The sequence below is a fragment of the Pseudorca crassidens genome, chromosome 4 (genome assembly GCF_039906515.1).
Source record: "Pseudorca crassidens isolate mPseCra1 chromosome 4, mPseCra1.hap1, whole genome shotgun sequence".
Lineage (NCBI taxonomy): Eukaryota > Metazoa > Chordata > Mammalia > Artiodactyla > Delphinidae > Pseudorca > Pseudorca crassidens.
Genome location: NC_090299.1, coordinates 13,631,379 through 13,644,142, shown reverse-complemented (window position 1 = coordinate 13,644,142; position 12,764 = coordinate 13,631,379).

The window sequence follows — 12,764 nt, the reverse complement described above, 5'->3', positions numbered from 1 at the left end:
CCACTTTGTAATGCAATTTAAAATGTTTTTTATGGGGCTTCCCTGGTGGCACAGTGGTTAAGAATCTACCTGCCAATGCAGGGGACAGAGGTTTGATCCCTCATCCGGGAAGATCCCACATGCCACGGAGCAACTAAGCCCATGTGCCACAACTACCAAGCCTGTGCTCTTGAGCCCACGAGGCACAACTACTGAGTCCGTGTGCCACAACTACATGCCCATGCACCTAGAGCCCATGTTCCACAACAAGAGAAGCCACTGCAATGAGAAGCCCACGCACCACAATGAAGAGTAGCCCCTGCTCGCCACAACTAGAGAAAGCTGACATGCAGCAATGAAGACCCAATGCAGCCAAAAATAAAATAAAATAAAATAAGTAAAACATAAATAAATAAAATATTTTAAAATAAAAAATAAATAAAATGTTTTTTATGTAGTCAAATTTGTCAATCTTTTATTCCTTCTGGATTTTGAGTCATAGAGTCTTTCCCATACCAAGGGCTGAAGAGGAATTCCCCATGCTTTCTTCCAGTACTTGTATGGTTTCATTTTTCTCCATTTAGATTTCTGGTCCATTTGAATTTTTTTGTGTGTATTGTGTAAGTTATAGATCTAATTTACCTTTTTCTCAATGAATGTCCAGTTGTTTGAGCACCATTTATTATAAAATCCACATCTGTAACAAAGATTTGAGATGCCACGTTTATAACATATTAAAATTCCATATGAATTTGTGTCTACTATTGAGCTTTCTATTCTAGTCCATTGATCTATTTGCCTATTTTTGTGCTAGTTTCACACTGTTTTAATTATAGAGGCTTCAGAATATATTTAATGTGGTAGGACTACACTCCTTTTCCCTCCATTCATTGTTTGTGTTTTGTTTCTTGGGTTTTTTTTGGCCACTCCAGGTGGCTTGCGGGATCTTAGTTCCCCAACCAGATATTGAACCTGGCCCACAACAGGGAAAGCATTGAGTCCTAACCACTGGACCACCAGGGAATTCCCCATTTTTTTGGTGTTTTCGTGACTATCATTTCATGTTTTTTAATATAAATTTTAATATCGACTTGTCTAAATTCATGAAGACATTTGTTGGTATTTTCATCAAGATTGCCGTAAATATATAAATGAACTTAGGAGGAACTGATGTGTTCACAATGTTGAGTTGTCCTTTCCAAGAACAGAAGATGTCTTTCCATTTGTTCAAGTCAACTCTTACGTCTTTCAGAAATATTTTTGTGTATTCTTGACATTTTATTTTTCCATATGCATTAGAATTAACTTACCAAGTTCTATTTAAAACCCTGTTGACTGGAATTACATTCAATTTATAGCTTAATTTGAGGATAACTGAGATATATATGGTTTTGAATTTTCCAACCCATGAATAAATATATATCTCCATTTATTTAGTTTTTATTTTAGTCTGTCAGTATATACTTATAATTTTTTTCTTCATAAAGTCTTACACATTTTGTTAAATTTATTCCCAGGTCTTTTTTTTCTTTTTGTTGTTCCTGTTGTAAATGGAATCTATCTTAAAATTACATTTTTCTAGTTGTTTGTGGCTGATGTATGAGAATGCTATTTATATATATATGTTGATATTTTAATCCATCAGCTTTGCTGAAGTCCCTTACATCATCTACAAATAATTATAGTTCTGTTTCTTCCTTCCCAATCCTTTACTCATTTTATTTCTTGTCTTATTGTGCTGTTTATATCCTCCAGAACAAAATTAACTAGAAGTGATTATAATAGGTATTCTTCTTTTGCTTGGCATTTAAACAAGAGTGTTTCTGAATTTCATCATTAAGTATAATATTTTCTGTATATTTTTGGTAAGTACTTTTTATCAGGTTAAGGAAGTTAGCTATCAGTTTAATCATGAAAATATGATTGAATTCTGTAAAATATTTTTTGCATGTATTGAAATGTATGTATATTTTTCTTTTTTAATATATAATTGTGAGGATTTAAAAAGTAATAAAATATTAATATATATTCATATATATTTAACTGCATTGCTGAAATCCATTTGGTAATATTTTATTTAGAATTTTTGGGTCTTTGCTCAGAAATGCAATTGACTTTTCAGTTTTGTGTCTGCTTTGGGGATCAAGTTATATCTGCCTCATGAAATAAATATAGTTGCTTATAGATTCCTTTCTTTTCTTTTCTTTTCTATTTTCTGGATGATTCTGGAATTGTCTATTCCTTGAAAGTATGGTAGAACCACCCTTGAAAATTATTTGGGCCTATGTTTTTAAATTTTGTTCTGGGTACATTTTAATTGCTGATTCAGTTGTTCAGTGGTTTATTCAGATTTCCTTTTTTAAGGGGGGTGGTGGGGGGAGTCAGTTTTGGTTTTACATTTGTTTCAAAAAATTGTCTTTTTCACGTATTTTCTAATTAATTTGTAATATAGTTGTTCAAAACATTCTTTTATGATTATTAAGTATCAACCATATTTTAAACTATGTCTCCTTTTGTTCATGAAATCTTTTATTCTTATTCTCTCTTTTATTCAAAGTCTTGTTAGAAGTTTGTTTTCAAATCAGTTTTGGGTTTTGTAACTCTATTGTTTCATTGCTTTTAGTTCATCAATTTTCAGTCTTTATCATTTTCTTTAGTCAATTTGTCTTTTTAAAAAATTTAGTGAGTTGTTTATTTAGCTCATTAATTTTCAGTCTTTTGTGTCAACACATGTATTTAGGCAATAAATTTCCCTCTAAGTGTAGCTTTAGCTGCACCTCACATATATTTATAGAGTTTTAATTATAACTCAGTACCAAGTATTTTCTAATTCCCAATGTTATTTATTTCTTCTTTGATCCATAATGTACATAAAGGCATTTCAAAAACATCCTGTCATAAAGGTATTCAGACAGTTTCTTCTGGATAATAGGCTGAAACTAGAAGTTGATTAAGAATTTGCCTAGAGGAAAAGCATGTTTTATTTATTTTATTTATTTATTTTTTATTGAAGTATAGTTGATTTACAATGTTGTGTTAATTACTGCTGTTCAGCAAAGTGATTCAGTTATACACATATACACATTCTTTTTTTTAATATATTCTTTTCCATTATGGTTTATCACAGGATATGTATAGAATATAGTTCTCTGTGTTATACAATAGGACTTTGTTGTTTATCCATTCTACATATAAAAGCTTACATCTGCTAACCCCAACCTCCCACTCCAGCCCCCTCCCCCTTGGCAATTACCAGTCTGTTCTATATGTCTGTGACTCTCTGTTTCATAGATTGATTCATTTGTGTCATAATTTAGATTCCACATACAAGTGATATCATGTAGTATTTGTCTTTCTCTTTCTGACTTAACTTCACTTAGTATGATAATCTCTAGTTGCATCCATGTTGCTGCAAATGGCATTATTTTGTTCTTTTTTATGCTGATTAGTATTGCATTGTATATATGTACCACATCATCTTTATCCATTCATCTGTCGATGGACATTTAGGTTGTTTCCATGTCTTCACTATTGTGAATAGTGAAGCTATGAACATAGGGGTGCATGTATCTTTTTGAATTATAGTTTGTGTGGATATATGCCCAGGAGTGGGATTGCTGGATCATATGGTAATCCTGCTTTTAGTTTTATGAGGAACCTCCATACTGTTCTCCATAGTGGCTGCACCAATTTACATTGCCACTAATAGTGTTGGAGGATTCCCTTTTCTCCACACCCCCTCCAGCATTTGTTATTTGTAGACTTTTTAATTATGGCCATTCTGACTGCTATGAGGTGGTAGCTCATTGTAGTTTTGATTTGCATTTCTCTAATAATTAGTGATGTTGAGCATCTTTTCATGTGCCTATTGGCCATGTGTATGTTTTCTTTGGAGAAATGTCTATTTGGGTCTTCTGTCCATTTATTTATTTATTTATTATTTATTTGTTGTTGTTGTTGTTGCAGTACGTGGGCCTCTCACTGTTGTGGCCTCTCCCGTTGCAGAGCACAGGCTCCGGACTCACAGGCTCAGTGGCCATGGCTCATGGGCCTAGCCGCTCCGCGGCATGTGGGATCTTCCCAGACCGGGGCACGAACCCGTGTCCCCTGCATCGGCAGGTGGACTCTCAACCACTGCGCCACCAGGGAAGCCCCTGTCCATTTATTGATTGATTGATATTGAGTTGTATATTTTGGAAATTAAGCCCTTGTTGGTTACATCATTTGGAAATATTTTCTCCCATTCTGTAGGTTGTCTTTTTGTTTTGTTTATTGTTTCCTTTGCTATGCAAAAGCTTGTAAGTTTGATTAGGTCCCATTTATTTATTTTTGTTTTTATTTCTATTGCCTTGGGAGACTGACCTAAGAAAACATTGATACAATTTATGTCAGAGAATATTTTGCCTATGTTCTCTTCTAGGAGTTTTATGGTGTCACATCTTATGTTTAAATCTTTAAGCCACTTTGAGTTTATTTTTGTGTATGGTGAGAGGGTGTGTTCTAACTTCATTGATTTACATGCAGCTGTTCAACTTCCCCAACACCACTTGCTGGAGAGACTGTCTTTTTCCTATTGTATATTCTTGCCTCTTTTGTCAAAGATTAATTGACTGTAGGTGTGTGGGTTTATTTCTGGGCTCTCTATTCTGTTCCATTGATCTATATATCTGTTTTTGTGCCAATACCATGCTGTTTTGATTATTGTAGCTTTGTAGTATTGTCTGAAGTCTGGGAAGGTTATGACTCCTGCTTTGTTATTTTTCTTCAGGATTGCTTTGGTAATTCTGGGTTTTTATGGTTCCATTTGAATTTTAGGATTATTTGTTCTAGTTCTGTGAAAAATGTCATGGGTAATTTGATAGAGATTGCTTTAAATCTATAGATTGCTTTGGGTAGTATGGCCATTTTAACAATATTAATTCTTCCAATCCAAGAGCATGAGATATCTTTCCATTTCTTTGAATCATCTTCAGTTTCCTTTATTAATGTTTTATAGTTCTCAGCATATAAGTCTTTCATCTCCTTGGTGAGATTTATTCTTAAGCATTTTATTTTGGGGTTTCTGATTTTACATGGTATTTTTTTTTTACATTCCCTTTCTGATATTTCATTGTTGGTGTAAAGAAATGTAACTGATTTTTGTATTTTAATCTTATACCCTGCTACCTTGGTGAATTCATTTATCAGTTCTAGTATATTTTGTGTGGAGTCTTTAGGGTTTTCTATATATAGTATCATATTATCTGCATATAATGGCAATTTTACCTCTTCCCTTCTAAATTGGATACCTTTTATTTCTTTTTTTTAATCTGATTGCTGTGGTTGGGACTTTCAATACTATGTTGAATAGAAGAGGTGAGAGTGGGCGAAATGCATGTTTTAAAATCGCCAAATATGTGGAGTTCTTTTTGCTTTATTTTATTTATATCATTGATTTATAACTTAATTGAATTGTGGTTAAAGAGCTTGGTATACGTGATATTAATTCTTTGCTGTATGTTGAGATGTGCTTTGTTCCCTAAAATGTGGTCAGTTTCTGCAAATGTATAATGTGCACCTAAGCATAATGTGACTTTTTTTGTTAGGTAGAAAAATCTATATATATCAATTTATATTAGTGATTTCAATCCTTTTAATGCCATGACACATACAGAAAATTATATTTGTACAGTACAGTAGCATATGATGGAATTGATTTGGAAATTTTTATAGGGTTTAGCAAAATGTTTATAAACATCCTTTCTTCTATGTAATTATAAAAAATATGAAACATTAGATAAGACATTAACTATTACATTTTTATAAGCCTAGTTAAAGCATTTTCAAAATTTTATATGAGAAACTTGTTTTCTTTCATACACATAACCTGCTTATATCAAGTTTTATATTAGAAATGACTATATTACTACTCCTGATCAAGACTTATTAATAATGATCCCTTCTAATCTCTCCAAATTGGTGGTTTAAAAAAAAACAGTGAAAAACTTTGCCCAAATAAATAACAAAAAATATTTAAGACATTTAAAAAACAATTAAGTTGAAATTACTTTGAAAGCATCTAAAGCTCTTTATTACATGGACCAATGTAATGCTGAAATTTCTTATTCTAGCTCATGCTGGTGGGTTCTAACTTGACTTTGCTCTTCGTCATTTATACCTATTTTGTCTACTTTGTGGGCTTCATATCCACCATTAGATAAAAAAATAACAGCCTTATAGAGACTGCTTAGCTAGCCTTGTATAAGGTCAAACCTATAACAAATATATCATCTATGTATATATGTATGTATGTATCTATCTATCAATAAATTTATCCAGCTATCTATCCAGCTAGCTAGGTAGCTTCAAGGATTGAACCCTGACTTAGACAAAAGACAAATCCAAACAAACGTTCACATAGTGAGTGGTTTAAAATTCATTATGCAAATGAATTGGTAGAGCAGTTACTTACCTCTAGCTTGGCGTTCACTCAAGTGCACCTTAGTCACAAACAGACAAAGGCATTGGTGGTGGATTAAAGATTGCTATGAATTCTTTGACACTCTTCCCATTGAGAGGTGGAGTCTATTTCTCCTTTTATTGAATATGGGCTGGCTGTGACTTCTTCAGCCAGTTGAGTAGGGAAGAGTTATGCTGTACCATTTCCAGGCCTATCCTCTAAAAGGACTTGGCAGGTTCTGCTTTGGCCTCCTGGCATCTGCGCTATCATGTAACAGGCTAGGGGATGGGTGAAAAAGGGAGTTGCTGGTCGAAGTGTACAAGCCTTCAGTTATAAGATGAATAAGTTCTGAGGATCTAATTTACATAGTGTTGACTGTAGTTAATAATACTGTATTGTATACTTGAAATTTGCTAAAAGAGTAGATCTTAAGGATTCTGAGAGCAAAGGCAGCTGATTAGCACAATAATGACTAACTTAAGGTTTCAAAAGAATAGAATTAAATATGTAATAAAGGACAAAAGATGGGAAAGGGGTGATCAAGCAAATAAAAAGTTAGTAAGAATTTAGAAAATTTAAGCAACACAATTAAGAAGCTTGACTTAATTCAAAGCTGCTAACAAATGTGCCAGGTATGTTGGAATGCCAAGCATCAGTTACAGATATTGATCCCCTTGGCCCTCAGGACAGCCTGGCAGGGCCTGACTGGAGGCCTAGGCTGCTAGAAGCCACAGCCAAGATTCCTTGGAGGGAGGCTTGAGCAGGACAAGGTTTGACAGGGAGCCCCACGGTCTCTGGAGGAGCTGAGCACAATAAGCAACATGGAGCAGTGACTGCTCTGCCATATGCACTTTGCATGGCCAACATGCTCTCCTACCTAGAGGTGTACTTAAGCAGGTACAGCAGGGAAAGTCCCTGCCCATTGGGTATAAGGGGCCAGTGGAGCTTCAGGAGAGTTGGTGTTCTAGGTGCCCGAGGAGCAAAGGATCGCTAGATCATATGGTAACTCTATTTTTAGTTTTTTAAGGAACCGCCATATTGTTTTCCATAGTGGCTGAACCAGTTTACATTCTCACCAACAATGTAGGAGGGTTCCCTTTTCTCCATTGTGATAGTTAATTTTATGTGTCCAACTTGACTGGGCTACAGGATGCCCAGATAGCTGGTAAAACATTATTTCTGGGTGTGTCTGTGGGGTTGTCTCTGGAAGAGATTATCATTTCAATCAGTTAGACTGAGTAAAAAAGATCGTCCTCACAATGTGGGTGGGTATCATCCAATCCATTGAGGGCCTGACTAGAATAAAAAGGTGAAAGAAGCATAAATTCTCTCTTTATGCTGGAGCTGAGACATGGATCTTCTTTTGCCCTCAGACATCAGTGGTCCTGATTCTTGGGCCTTCAGACTCTGACCAGGACTTTATACTATCAATCTCCCACTCTCAGGTCTTTGAACTTAGACTGAATTATACCACTGGCTTTCCTGGTTCTCCACCTTGCAGATGGCAGATCATGAGACTTCTGTAATAAATTTCTTCTTCTATCTCTCTCTCTGTATATATCCCATTGGTTCTGTTTCTCTGGAGAACTCTGACTAATACGTGTTTGTTTTTTTTGGGGCAGGCCGTGCCCTGTGGGATCTTCTTAGTTCCCTGACCAGGAATTGAACCCAGGCCCCAGCAGTGAAAGCACTGAGTCCTCACCACTGGACCACCAGGGAATTCCCAATACATGTTTGTTTAAATTTACCCACATTTATTAATTACTCTGAGCACCATTGCTCTTTGCATTCCACTTTACTTTTTGGTTAAAATTTTCTTCTTTGTGAGTATATCTTTAGTATTTCTTTCAATAAGCGGCCATGTTTTGGAAAACCTACAGATTTAGTATTTTAAAATGTGCCTTTTTGTCATTTATTTAAGATCTTTATGCAGGAAGAAATGAAAAGACTGGCAACCAGAGGCCAGAACTACATATCACAACTCATTTCTTTGTACATACATTTTGTAAGTTCTCTTTTAAATGTGAATGCAAGGTTCTTCTCCACCCCCATGCAAACATGTACCCCTTCCAAGAATTACTTTAGGATCCACAAGGAAGGGAGGGCTAGTACTCACAAATAAACAAATTTCAAAAGAGGGTCAACTATACATTTTCAAAACAAGAAGGCTGAAAGATTTCAAATATATATACATAGAAAGATTCAAATATGCCTTCTAAAAGAAGGGGGTTCTTTGTTCTGAAAAAATAGAGGAATATGGCATTGAAGGTCTATAAAGGGGTCATGATTGTTGTTCAAGGAGTAGAACATTAGAATATTTTTGTCAGTTCAATTTTTAACTTTTAGAAATCATAGCATAAAGTTTGATCAGTTATGGAGGTGCTAATTTCATCATCTGTGAGCAGTAAACTTTCTTGGTCTTTAAAATATATATATATATATTTATTTATTTATTTATTATTATTATTTTTAAATGAGGACACCCCTGACCAAACTGAGGCATCTCGTCACTTTTTATTTTTTTTATTTTTTTGGCTGCATTGGGTCTTTGTTGCTGTGTGCGGGCTTTCTTCCTTTTTAGTTGTGGTGAGTGGGGGCTACTCTTTGTCGCGGTGCTCAGGCTTCTCACTGCAGTGGCTTCTCTTTGCTGCGGAGCACGGGCTCTAGTCGTGTGGGCTTCAGTAGTTGTGGCTCTTAGGCTCTAGAGCGCAGGCTTAGTAGTTGCGGTGCACAGGCTTAGTTGCTCTGCGGCATTTGGGATCTTCCCGGACCAGGGCTTGAACCCATGTCCCCTGCATTGGCGGGAGGATTCTCAACCACTGTGCCACCAGGGAAGCCCACCAAAAATATATGTTTATTTTACCTTCATTTTTTAATGAGAGCTTAGCTGGGCATTGAATTCTACATTCATGGTTATTTTTGCATGGCACTTTGAGATCTCTTCTTTGTCTTTGAATTGCTGAAGTTTTATTATGTTATGGCAAGCTCTGGGTTTAGTTTAATTTATTCTTCTCAGAACTTTTTATTATTACTGAACTTCAGGATTCAAGTCTTTTAGTCATTTATGTAAAAATTCAGCCATTATCTTAAAAAAATTTTTTTAAGTGTCCTATTTTCTCTATTTTCCACTTTTGGAATTAAATATATGTTATACTTCCTCATTCCATCTTCCATGTCTCTTAATCTTTCATATTTTCCAGACTTTTATGTCCTTGTGACTTCTGGATAATTTCCTCAAATCTGTTTTCCAGTTTATGACTTTTCTTGCTGTATCGAATTGCTCTGTAACCCATCCATTTACATTTTTAATTTCCTTGATATCTGCCTACACTATGGATGGATTTTTACTTAGCTCCTTCACATAGGGTGCAGTCCTTTAAGGGTTGTAACTTTTATGCAGTGTCCTCAGTTCCATCTCTGTACATATGGGCCAATGCCCACCTTATATCTCCACATGAGCATGAAATTCCAAGCACTTAGGTGAATAGATCAATAATAAACTCTCCATCACTATAATGCACTTTGAAACTTTGTTCTGTTTTCAATTACCTCTCTGTTTCTGGTGCCTGAGGATTTCTCTTTCTTTCTTGAGAGCTTGACTATGAATTTAAAACATATTTTATCCAGCATTTCTAGGTTTTTATAGTGAGATTTATCTTAGTCTGCATTTTGCTAGAACAGAAAGTCTTGAGTAATACTTTAATAATGAGAAAAAAAAAACTCCCATTATTTGTTTTAAAAAGAGAATGACAATCTGTGTTGATCAGGGACCAGGACAAATTACTCACAGAGCACAAGCCAGAAAAGTTGGCTATGTCCGTGTTTTGAAGTATGATGACCAATAGATCCCAAAGCTATCCTACATCTGCATCTTGGTGGCCACATAATTTCTTTCCATCAAAGAGCGTGAGCAATTACATGATGGGTTTACTAAGTAAGTCCTTGTGAAGTAACTCATAATAGTGAGTATCAGAATTTTGAGTTCTAGTCATTGGCTCTACCACTGACTGAGCAGTTCAGGATAGTCAGGACCTAAGTATGTATTCAGTAATTTATAATCTTAATTAATTAGATTTTATTAATACAACAAGAAAACAATTGTGAAGCACCTACTAAGTCAAATCCTGGAGATATGGAAGAGAAGCAGATAAAAGTTGCTGCTCTCAGGGAACTTACAGTTCAGCAGTAGGAGACAGGCTTGGAATCAGTTATTGTATGCTTTCATGGACTATTGTCAAGGTACAAAGCACAGAGTGGTGAGTTGAATCTTGATGGTAGGGGTGATCATCAAAAAAGAAATGAGAGTAAGAAAGGAGAGAGTTGGAGGCATACGATCTTGCGATCAGAGGTTTGTAGAAGGATATTTGAGGAGTGCACACTCCTCAATGAGTGTCCTCGATGCCTTTGGTGGAATGGGTAGAAATGTAGAAATGACTTCCTCTATCCTCTCCTGGGTATCAGGAGGCTCGGAGAGATATCTGCAGGATGTTTGAGACTGCTCAAGAGCTGCCCTACAGGACCCACGGGGTCTTGCCCTTCTAACCATTCAATAAATAGCACTCAGTGGAGATTCTGGCTGAGGATACTTGTTTTCAAAACAACAGCTCTGAGCCAACTGACTTAAGTAGTTCCATATGTTTCTATGGAGAGTTTATGGATTGTGGCCTTTGGAATTCTTTTGTTTATCACTGGGAATCCAAGTCCTGAAGCTGCTAACCAACCATGAGGTTTGCTGGTTATACAAGCTGTTGGATCTCTTAAGGACTTTGCCATAAAGACCACTTTTCGTGGAATAAGAATTAGTGGTTTAAAAAGAGTGCACTTAACAGTATCATGTAAGTATTAGTTTCTGTGTGCCATTACTGGCCAGGCTTTTTTTTTTTTTAAACTGGTCTGTGCTGGCTTGTGTGTGCATTTAAGGCCCTTAAAGGGAAATCTGAGCAGAGCCTTCACAGACTTATAATCAGAGAGGTCTTTTTTTGAAAATGAATGACTATCTTCAGCAGATCTAAAACTGGGACCAAAAGATGGGGCCTTCCCTACCTGAGGTCCCAAGGCACAGCCCCTGAAGACACTGAGGACCCATCCTTTCTCTGGGCAACTTTTCCTCTTTTGCCTGCCCCACCCCCATCAATACCCAGCTTGCAATGATATTCTTCTACCCTTTACCCATCTAATACCAAACACATGGGGCATCTATCCTGTTTCCAGGAAAGAGGTTTCCATGGATTGCCCCATCAGCCTTAATAATAGCTACTATTTGAGCACTTTGTGCAAAGCACTGTACTCTTTTTATACTTTATCCCCTTTAATCCTCACAATAGCCCAGTGAGACGGGTACTATAATTATTCCTCATTTTACAGATAAGGAAATCGAAGCTCAGGGAGTCTGAGCAATTTGCTTAAAGTTACTTAATAGCTACATTATCCTCCTACTTATAATTCCACTATGAGTGGCAGAGATGGGACATGAATTCAGGATGCCTGACTCAAAGCTCTTATCCACTGTGCTCTATATCCTCCCACCCTCTTAGGAAAGTACTTTTAGCTTGATCTCTAAGCCTCCCTTCCAGCTTGGAAATGCTATGGTTCTTCTCAAATGTCAGTTGTGTTGGCTATCCATGCTGGTTTTTTTCATATAAAGCAATGCAGGAAAGAGGCTGGCCATCTCCCTTCACAAAACAGTCCCTCACACATTTGAAAACCATCCGTGGCTTATTATAGAAGCTTCTTCACAGAGTGAACTGGCATGGCTGGTACTGAAGGGTAACCCCCTAAAAAGGCAGATCCAAGACCTTGCAGCTCTGCCTGGTACATATTTCTTAGGGATGACAAGTGAGTCAGCAGAGTGGACAGATAATACCATGTTTGGTTTTAACATGATGAGTCAGCCCTGAAATCTGGCCAGCTTTAGTGTAGCCCCCTGAAATTTTAACAGAATATTAATTACCCTGTCACTTCCCGTTCCACACAGCTGGGTGGGATTGCTACCAGCCTCACTGTTGAGAAGTTACACATTTCAGCCCATCCCAGAAAGGTTTCCTATGGTGGGTGAAATGACAACATGCACAAAGGTCAAACTCCAGATGTGGGAATCTGACTTTTTCTCCTCTTGGGGAAAACATTGCCTCATTACAATCTCAGAAGATATTCAGTACAGGTTTAAGGCCAAAGTCTACTGAAAGATCCAAGTTCCTCTAACCCAGAAGATGCCTGTTTCATGTAAATTTATCTAAGTCTTTGAGACCACCTATTTAGATTCCTGAACCAAAGGATCAGAGGGAGGGTGTTTAGGCATTTCTGAATGAGGGGTTCTGGACCTAAAAGTTACTGCTTGCTTCTGGAA